This window comes from Schistocerca americana, chromosome 6 (assembly GCF_021461395.2).
Source record: "Schistocerca americana isolate TAMUIC-IGC-003095 chromosome 6, iqSchAmer2.1, whole genome shotgun sequence".
NCBI classification, from domain to species: domain Eukaryota; kingdom Metazoa; phylum Arthropoda; class Insecta; order Orthoptera; family Acrididae; genus Schistocerca; species Schistocerca americana.
In genome coordinates, this window is record NC_060124.1 from 7,875,478 (window position 1) to 7,886,332 (window position 10,855).

General features: G+C 38.0%; 1 protein-coding gene across 1 annotated transcript in view; it reads right to left on the reverse strand.

Annotated features, from left to right (window-relative positions):
- Positions 1 to 3,084, reverse strand: part of LOC124619708 (tetratricopeptide repeat protein 21B-like) — a 266,652-nt gene extending 263,568 nt beyond the window's left edge. The window contains exon 1 of the mRNA XM_047146266.1: positions 2,965 to 3,084. The gene's annotated coding sequence lies outside the window, so the exon portion shown is untranslated. The remainder of the gene's footprint in view (positions 1 to 2,964) is intronic.
- Between the last annotated feature and the right edge of the window lie 7,771 nt (positions 3,085 to 10,855).

Sequence of the window (10,855 nt, forward strand, 5' to 3'; positions counted from 1 at the left end):
AGACCCTGCACTGCTGGTAAAGCTGTTTTATCAGAATGGCAACAACAACAACACTACATTGCAGGAATATAGCCAACAGAAACAGTTGCAAAGAGGCCTCATCTCAATAAATGGGCTGAAGAATATGATCAACAAATCTGAAGAACCAGGTCAATTAAGTGGTGCAGCATGGAGAGGGAGATAGCCTATTTCCATGGCAGTTGTTGATAAATTGTTGTGGCTACAGTTGACTGTGCAGCACAAGCCTCAAAATCTGCAGCCAGTGCTCAAGGTGTCTTAAGGGAATTCTCTCCCCTGGTCACAAATACTTTACAGACGAATGGAAAAACTGGTAGAAGTCACCTAGGAGAAAACCAGTTTGGATTCCGTAGAAATGTTTGAACATGTGTGGCAATACTGACCCTACAACTTATCTTAGAAGATAGGTTAAGGAAAGGCAAATCTACATTTCTAGCATTTGCAGACATAGAGGAAGCTTTTGACAGTGTTGACTGGAACACTCTCTTTCCAATTCTGAAGGTGGCAGGGGTAAAATACAGGGAGCAAAAGGCTATTTACAATTTGTACAGAAACCAGATGGCACTTATAAGAGTCGAGGGACATGAAAGGGAAACAGTGGTTGGGAAGAGTGTGAGACAGGGTTGTAGCCTATCCTGGATGTTATTCAATCTGTATATATTTAGCAAGCAGTAAAGGCACAAAAGAAAAATTTGGAATAGGAAGTAAAATCCATGGAGAAGAAATAAAAACTTTGAGGTTTGTTGATGACATTGTAATTCTGTCAAAGATAGCAAAGGACCTGGAAGAGAAGTTGAATGGAATGGACAGTGTCTTGAAAGAAGGATATAAGATGAACATCAAACAAGCAAAACAAGGATGATGGAATGTAGTCAAATTAAATCGGGTGATGCTGAGGGATTTAGATGAGGAAACGAGACACTTAAAAGTAGTAGATGAGTTTTGCTATTTGGGGAGCAAAATAATTGATGATGGCCGAAGTAGAGAGGATATAAAATGTAGACTGGCAATGGCAACGAAAGCATTTCTGAAGAAGAGAAATTTGTTGACTGGAAGTCGTTTCTGAAAGTTTTTGTATGGAGTGTAGCCATGTATGGAAGTGAAACATGGATGATTAAATAGTTTGGACAAGAAGAGAATAGAAACTTTCAAAATGTGGTGCTACAGATGAATGCTGAAGATTAGATGGGTAGATCACGTAACTAATGAGGTTGTACTGAATAGAATTGGGGAGAAGAGAAATTTGTGACACAACTTGACTAGAAAAAGGGATAGGTTGTTATTACATGTTCTGAGGCATCAAGGGATCAACAATTTAATATTGGAGGGGAGAGTGGAGGGTAAAAATTGTAGAGGGAGGCAAGAGATGAATACACTAAGCAGATTCAGAAGGATGTAGGTTGCAATAGGTACTGGGAGATGAAGAAGCTTGCACACGATAAAGTAGCATGGAGAGCTGCAACAAACCAGTCTCTGGTCTGAAGACAACCACATAATATTCTGCCTTCTTAGCATAAAATCATTCATAAAAGGAAACTGAAAAAGGCATAGGTCTATAGCAAGTTATGCAGTGAAAATTGAGTGACTATTTCACTGTGTAGGCTACTATCTCAAAACAAAATTTACAAAGACTGAAACTGGGTCCGTAACTATAGGTGACTAGCTCATGTCCATTTCTGTAAAAATATGTTAAATGTTACTACAGTCATTAAGTACTTTACAAAAATAGTTCAAGTGTATTCTTACCAAATAATCACAGAATATTAATACTCTTCCATTCATGTGTGTTCCACAGATTTCTTTATGAAGTAATAGTTTCTGAGATGTGGAAATATAGTTCAGATAGACGCTGCTACAAATGCCATCAGAGCCAGTGCAAGAACCAATTGTTTTGTGACTTAATGATTACTGTAATCTCCCTTGAAATTTTGAGCAACCATTTCAAATGCGTCATTCATTTTGCCTCATGAGTTATACGTGCATTCAATTTCACATAACTATTCACAGTAGCTGCTACACCAGGATTTCAAGCAGTGCATGGAACTACACGGCATGCAATAATCCACACCTAAAGACGTACCCCACTAGATGCTCTCCATCATCATTATTATCTGACAGAAAATCAACAAGTAATATGCTAATTTTCTAACGTCGTATTTCCTGGCAACTATTCTTTACAAAAACTACGCGTTTTACTACATTTCTAGAGCGCATGTGACATCGCAGATTTCACAAAAATGACGCTCCTCTTAAGACTTCTCTGCAATTTACCCGATCCTAAAAGCCAGTGCCACAACATCTCTAGGCTAAATCATTTGCCAATATCAACGTATGCGTTTTGCGCACCCGTTACGTGTTTCTAGTCCCCTGATGTATTAGATGTGCAAATGAATCATAGTTCGTAATTGCGAGCAACATATTATATTCGCGAATTTGTAGTTAAAAACAACACCTATACTAAGTTCTCCTGGCGGCATATCGGAACACAATGACAGTACGCAGCATTTGCGTAAAAAACTGTGGAACTTCACTAAACAGCATTTCGTAAATGTGTTGCCTTTTAAGTACAGCTGGTCCCAAATTAGGCTTTTGCATGCTCAAACACACAGGGCGTTGAATAATGTCACAATGCCAATTCAAAGCATAAACGTCATTAACAATCAGTAAACACAAGTTCGCTCCGACAACACTGTGACAACAGATTTCATTTACAACAGAGTAGAGAACAAAGTAATTAAGAACAACTGCCTAGAATAACAAAAAATCAGTAATTCACACAGTACACATTAAAAAAAGGAACTGAGGTTTCTGCTTATATTATTGGTTTGAATTCCGTAAGATGTAAATTGTTGACCGGCAATCTAGATTGAAAAAGCCAACTTGTATTACGTCGTAATACAAGCTCCACGTTCCGTAACAGTACGATTCTCACGAATTCGTACTCACAGTATTATTTTCAGGACGTTACAATACCAAACCACTGGTTTACAACCATTCCCGCTTTGATTCTTCACTCCGTTTACAACACTCACTTTCGTTGGCATGGTAACCTTCCAAAGGCAATAAACTCACAGCTTTAGTCTAGGGACAGCACTCCTTGGTGCTGATCGATTTTGATCGGCTCGCTTGGGGTCTGCAGCTGTAGCCACAGTCTAACATTAGACTGTGGCTGTAGCGCTTCCAGGTGACAGAGCAAACTTACACATTCGCAAAGAACAAGGAGCTGCTAGATTCACTCCATGCGAAATCCAAAATTGTGTGTTAACCATCGCGGTTACTTATGCAGTTTTTAGGACCCAGTTTACGACAATGAAGGACTTAACAAAAAAATATTCTTCGAAAATATTTCCCACGTCTAAAAGCATAGGTAAGTTTTACGAGAAATTTTTCACGAGAAAAGTGTTCCAGCTCTTATTATCTTAATTAACTAGTACTACACGTTTCTACGAGAAGTAAACAGATAGATTAGCCTGAATCCGCTGTTTCATCGCCGATTGCTGTCACCGATTTAATTCAATAACATGAAGCTGAATTTTGTTTTTAAGTAGCTATTTATTTATTTATTTATTTATTTTATTTATTTACGTCCTGAATCTTTGTGGTACATATACCATACCTTAGATGTTGGACAAAATATTACATTAATATACTGTTACATTGGTGTATAAATTACATTTATAAATTGTTACATTTTTATATTGCTATGTTGTTACATTACATTTTTATACTGTGACAACCAACTTATTTTTCAAGATACTGTGTAACTGAGTAAAAACAGTTTTCCAAGAGATATGATGTTACAGATTTTTTAAAGCTATGGATTTTGTTTATGGCCTTTAGATTACTTGGCAGCTTATTAAACAAATGTGAACCTGAGTGATATACACCTTTCTTGCACAGTGTGGTATAACAATGATGTCTGTGTATGTCACTGTTTGCCCTTGTATGGTGTTCGTGTACAGATTTATTTTGAATAAATACATTTCCATTTTTTAGCATGCTCTTTTTTAGGAACATTACAACTTCTAGTATATAGATACATGGTAGGGGTAGAATCCCCAGTTCTTTAAAGAATGGTTTGCATGATTTTCGGCTGTTGGCATTTTTCATTACCCTCACAATCTTTTTTTGTTTCCGGAATGTGGTTATGCAATGAGGAGAATTTCCCCAGAATATGATGCCATATCTTAATAGGGAGTGTATGCAAGCGTAATACACTGCTCTAACTGTTTCAGGACTTGTGTTGTTCCATATAATCCTCATCGCATAAGTCATTTTGGATAGTTTAGAATTTAATGAAGTGATGTGGGAATTCCATTTAAGATTGTCTTGTAAGTGGATGCCAAGAAATTTTGCTTCAGTGACACTGTTAATTCTTTGGTTTTCTATTGACATGTTTGGTTTTAAAGGGTTTTTATTTTGTTGTGTATGGAAGTGTAAGACGACTGTTTTTTGAGGGTTTATCAGTAATTTATTCCTCATAAACCACTCTGAGACATTATCACTTGTGACTTTAGCATTTAAACTTAGAGCCATTTCGTTTTCACCTTCAATTAATATGCTTGTGTCATCTGCAAATAGCACTGGTTCGGAGTGTTGAACGTGTAGGGGGAAGTCGTTTATGAAAATTAGGAAGAGAAAGGGACCTAAAATTGAGCCTTGTGGTACACCGTGGGTTAATGTGGAAGGTTTCGATTGATAAGCTTGGAGTTCGTTTTTTCCCATGTGTTTTACCTCTGTTACCTGAGAGCGATTTTCTAGGTAGGATTTCAGCCACTCGTGTGGCAGGCCTCTTACACCATACCACTCTAACTTTCTTAGGAGAATTTCATGGTCTATTAGATCAAATGCTTTTGTTAAATCCAGGAAAATCCCCGTAACATTTTTGTGATTATCCACTGAATTTAAAATACGATTTATGAGGCTAAAAGTGGCTGTTTCAGTACTGCACTGAGGCCTGAAGCCATGCTGACATCCTGAAATCATATTTTTTTTGTTAAAGAAATCAGTTAGTTGTAGCAGAACTAGTTTTTCAATGATTTTTGAAAAACCTGATAGGAGTGACACGGGCCTATAGTTGACCATCTGCTGCCGATCGCCCTTTTTGTAAAGGGGTACAACTTTTGCAGTTTTTAACTGTTGTGGGAAAATACCACTTGATAGTGAAGAATTGCATATATCTAGCAGTGGTGCGAGTATCTGTTCAGCTGATACTTTTATAATATAGTCTGGCACATCATCGACACCGGCTGAATATTTATTTTTTAATGACTTTATACTGTTTAACAGTTCTTCCCTACTTATTGGACGGAGGAACATGGATGTATTTGTTACACTATTTCCAGAAATTTCCTGTAATATTTTGTTTGATGTTTTTCCCATTTGTTCCTTCGCTAACTCACGAGCAATATTGGTGTAGTAAGAGTTGAAGTGGTTAGCAATTAATTTTGGATCAGTGATCTTGCTGCTCGCCTGTGACAATACAATATTTTTGTGTGTTTCCACCTTACCAGTAAGTCTCTGTACCGTATTCCACATTGTCTTAGCTTTGTTTGATGATTCCATAATAAGTTTGTCATTATCCCTTAATTTTGCTTCCCTTATTACACGACTCAGAGTTAACTTGTATTTTTTGAAGTGGTGAGCAAATTCAGGGCTGCTATCTGTTTTTGATAGTGCAAAAAGTTCCCTTTTTCTTCTACATGATACTTTGATCCCTGATGTAATCCAAGTTTTGGGTTTGCTGGGGCCTCTACAAATTATTTTCTTTTTTGGAAATGCAATTTCGAAACAATGTCTGTAAATTTCCATGAAATTATCCAGCTTTTCATCTGTGTTGTAACTGTTGTAGATTTTATTCCACGAGTGGGTACTTAGCATATGTTTGAAGTGCTCAATATTTTGCATGCTGAATTTTCTCTTGTAGATAACACTTCCATTCCTAGACAAATCAACACTTCCGCATACGGCAAGTAGCTGTGCATTGTGGTCACTGTAGCCGGTGTTAAAGTTTTCTGAGGTGTGCATGTCAGTGTTTACAAAGATTGGATCAATAAGTGTAGCACTAGTTTTTGTTACATGTGTAGGGGAGTTTATTTTAGTGCACAGGTTATATTCTTGAATAATATTAAGGAATTTTTCTCTTTGGTGGCTGTGTGTTAAGAGGTCAATATTAAAATCGCCACACAGAACTATAGTTTTGCAAGTATTTTTAAGTTGAACTCACTGTAGCTCTCTCGACGATTTTATGTCTGATTAAAACAGTTTACGAGTAGCTTTGTATTTTTATGTAACATTCCTTTCAGCGGATTGAATCTGCCAATAACAAAAAACTCTTGTAATTATATTTCACAATCCTGGATGTGCACAAGTAGTTATTAATATACTATACAGGACTGGTGAATTAGAAGCAGGTCACTGACTTTGTAAAATAAGCTAGTTAGCTTGATGAGTCTGTTATTAGAGCACGATCTATTCAATATCAGTGTTTATGTCGTTTTTGTCTGTGTATGATATATTTTGAAAATTTGGCAGACTGTTTTATAGTGCATAGTCTCAGTAGTTGTGACCTAGGAAATTTTCTTGTTAAAGATGTCTTAAATTAAGAAATTGTGAGTAAGGTGGAAACTGTGTTGTAGGTATTCGGGATTATTGATTATTAAGACTACTTTAGTGCCATGCAACAATGAGAGTTTAGAATCAAAACTACCTTTGCTCTCTGATTGTCATTAGTGTTTTTCCTGATGAATGAAAAGCAAATGGAATTTGTTACTGCTAATGACAATTGGTCAAAAAAGGAAACTGTCAAAGCACTTTCTTCACAGTGAGCACCATAACAGAGTAATGACAGTATATTTCTTTGATACGATTTTTAAACTTATATAGGCTCTGTCTCAGACACGAGATATTCAAAATCCATATACATCAAATTAACCATTGTGTATCAGATTGTTGAAATAAATAAATGTACTACTTCATCAGTTTTGATTTTGGTGAAATTTAGTATTAATTCCACATATTCTCGTATAAGCCTAATATTTGGTACGAGAGTAGAAGAATGCAACCCACATTATTTTTATTTCTTGCAGGGGGAGACATTTGTATCGAATCTTGAGCATAAGTGATTCCAAAATGATGTGTCACTCGATGCGACCACGAAATTCGATAGCAATTGACAAATGAGTGGCGGGTAACTTGTGTCTAGGGACAGCAAATCTTGTTGGCCGTTGAGTGCTCTGAGCTGCCGTCAGGTCCGTAGCTCACGGTGCTTCCTGATGGTAGTCAGCGAAAGTCTGCAGCAATCTTGTGTATAGTATTCGTGTATTTTGCTTAATATATGATTGTTTACATTAATACAACCCTCATCTGAAAAATGTAAAAATGTAGTTGTAATTTGTGGCAGTAATAAAACCTAACATCCCAAAACTGTCCAGGATACAGACATGATAATCAAAAGTTCCTTAAAAATTAACCTTCCTACCACAAGGCTGTGTTATATCTGACAAGTCTTGTTTTTTTTTCATTTCCAGAGGAAATAGCGCTATTTCGTTTGCAAATGAAAAAAAAAAAAACTTGACAGATAAAACACAGTGTATTCAATTACTTACCCTTTACTACATTAACAAAATTAATTTTTATACAAACTGGTACCCCATTTACTATTTTACAACGAAATTGATTGCAATATGGCTGCAACTCGAAGTGGAGAAAGTACAGTGGGTAGTGCTGTGTCGTCCGAACAAGACACAGCCAGGGCAAAAGCACCACAGGCACAAGGATGTGAGCTGATGCCAGTGCCATAGAGACTCGCCACTTGCCCGACTTCCACCAGCGCCACAGGTGGCACTGAGGATGAAGATATCGACTTCGCCTCGGCCAATTGCCGGCCGAGTACACTTCACCAGTGACCAGACGACAATGGCCAGAAGGCTACTCGGAAGACAGAAGAGCAGCTCTCGCCCACCTGGTTATAGATCATCGTCCAGGGCTAACTTACACTGGGAACGTTGTTACGCAAACTCTTAGAAGTGAACAGACAGTTGTTGTAAATTGCATTTGCTATGTACTGTGAAGCTGACCTACAGTTGTTTGCACTTAGCCATTGTGGACCTGTTTTGCATTATATTACATGCAGTGTTGCAGACTTAATCATACAACTAGTCACAAAAATAAGTAAACCTTTTAACTCATTTGTATGACTTTGTCTAATTTGTTGGAGTGTTGTAGAATCTTCATTCTGCTATCCTGTTAACTCACTATGAGGCAAAGCTGTGTAATAGTGGCAGGGAGAAATTGTCTTGGTGTACTGCACCAGAAGCCATTTCGTGAACTCACAAAGTCGGCTTCCACAGCAGTAGCAACGAAGGTTTACAAAACTGCTGATGATGGTTTAAAAAAAGTCTGCTGCTCTTTGCAGGAGAGCTTCTGTAAAGTTTGGAAGGTAGGAGACGAGGTACTGGCAGAAGTAAAGCTGTGGGGACGGGGTGTGAGTCGTGCTTGGGTAGCTCAGTTGGTAGAACACTTGCCCGCGAAAGGCACAGGTCCCGAGTTCGAGTCTCGATCCGGCACACAGTTTTAATGTGCCAGGAAGTTTCATATCAGCGCACACTCCGCTGCAGAGTGAAAATCTCATTCTGGTAGCCTAATAACATATTCTCCTGGACGAATATTGTTATTATTTATATGAAATCCATACAGCTAGCAGCGGCGACCTTCGCGACGGCGCAGTACAAAAATGGAGGTAGGTAAACATGCCCTTTCCTTCCTTCATGGCCGCCATTTTCATTTCTTTTAATTTGGCCATTTGGCATGACACTAATACCTGCAATCTTCATCATTTCTCTTTTTCTAACAAAGTCCCGATTCCTTTTGTTACAATTTTTATCTGATTCTTCTTTCCACCATAACCGATATTCTTTGCAACCAGGCCACAAGGAAAGGTAAATGAAAGAAAAATACGTCTGTCTTCCTCTCCTGTACATTCGTCATATATGAGTGACTTTTACAAAAATTACAATTCTTACCATCATCCCCAAAAGCAGTAGTTATTAGACAGCCCACTTACTCGCGAATGTACGCGCCTTTTCTAGTTTTTGCAGCCAGACTGGCGTTATAAGTTATTTATATTTCATTGATATTCTGTGACATACTTTCCACTTGTGTATATTGCTATTGTCGCAATGCTCCTTCACGGCGAGAATTATTATGCGACTTTGTAATTAAACCCATTTTCCAGGTTACCACACTGGCTGGCGAAATAATCAGAAATATTAAAAAACAAAGGAGGAAGCGAATTACAGCGTTCGTCAGCCAGGAAAACGTAAGGTACTATAATATTTGTTCCTCAAAGAGTGTAGTGACATCCAGCACCAGTGCTTCTTTTTCAGTTTCTTGGAAATTCTCGAATGTGAAAAGCACCACCACCGCTCATTTTGCCATATATCCCTAAGTGAACAGTCTGGACTGGTTACAGCATGCAGGAAAATAAATTGAAAAAACTGCATAATTTCTGAACTTGTAACCCAAATGATGTAGATCCTTTATTCTCACATGCTTATCACCTGCGTACTCTACACAATTCGGAAACTGCCGTTTCTCCCAAAAACCTACTATTGGCTTGACATAGTCTTCGTTGAAGGAAGGTACGTACAAAGCGTACAAATCATCCAAAATTGCTTGACAAGTTTCCTTCACTAGTGTCTCAACCGTACCGTTTAATACTCTAAATTTATGTTCTAATGTTTTGAAAGAAACAGTTCCCAGATACAACAACAGACAATAGCATACGCTGTTTAACGCTTTCTCGGTATAGTTATCTTAAGACAATTATACTGACAGTCAGCATCATCTCACGAAGATGATGAACAGGTGTACCCTGGAGATATTTCATAGTTTCAGTATCACCATCTGATGCAAAACCCAAGAGTCTCAAGAGTGACGACATGATTTAAGAATGTAATACACTGTTATTCATTGATGTTATTATTTGTGTTGTTTTATATTTCTGGTCTAGTTATGAAATTATTTCACTTCATTTTCTTTCATTTTGTCGTAAAAAAGAAATGGTGTGATCTAAGGGAAGTATTTCATAGAGAAAAGATAATACAACAAATCTGTACAAAGAAGTAATGGAGACAGAGGCACCAAGCAGTTCACTTGCCTCATGACTGGCCAGCAGCTGGCCATGTGTCAGATGTCATGTAGCTATAGCGAACGAATTTCAGCAGTCGGCCATAGTTGTATGATCACGCAGACAACCTATTAACCGGATGAATAGGCCTCACAGGATGGACAGGCTAATTCCCCCACCCCTCTATTTGTTTGTTACCAATTCTGGGGCCAACAATGACACTTTTATTCCTGCTTGCCCCAAATATTTGGCCGTTTTTCCGAACATGTTGCGATTTTCGAAGATGTGGTTAGGTGTGAACTTAAGAGGACAGCTTAAATTGGTGCTCATGAAACGAGCAACATTTCTCTGAAATGTTCGGCAGTTTATTTCCGAATATGTTGCGGTCTCCGATTTTCCATTCACACACGGGAGAGGTACCAAGCTTTGCCTTCTCAAAATGTAATGCAGAACACATACATGTCATTTCGATACCACTTCCAAGTAGGCTGGGCCTGTCACGAATGCATCTTATGCCTAGGTGGCGTTGGCACATAGAAGATGAGAACTTGAACTCACAATGGTGTCAAGAAGTGAAGAATCATTGTAGCTATGATGTGTTTCTAAACACTGAGCATTTAGAGTATGTTGTGGACGATTAGAATGTGTCATTGCGAAATTTACTGTAGTGTCGAGTTGATGGTAAACGGAAGAAAATCAAAACACACT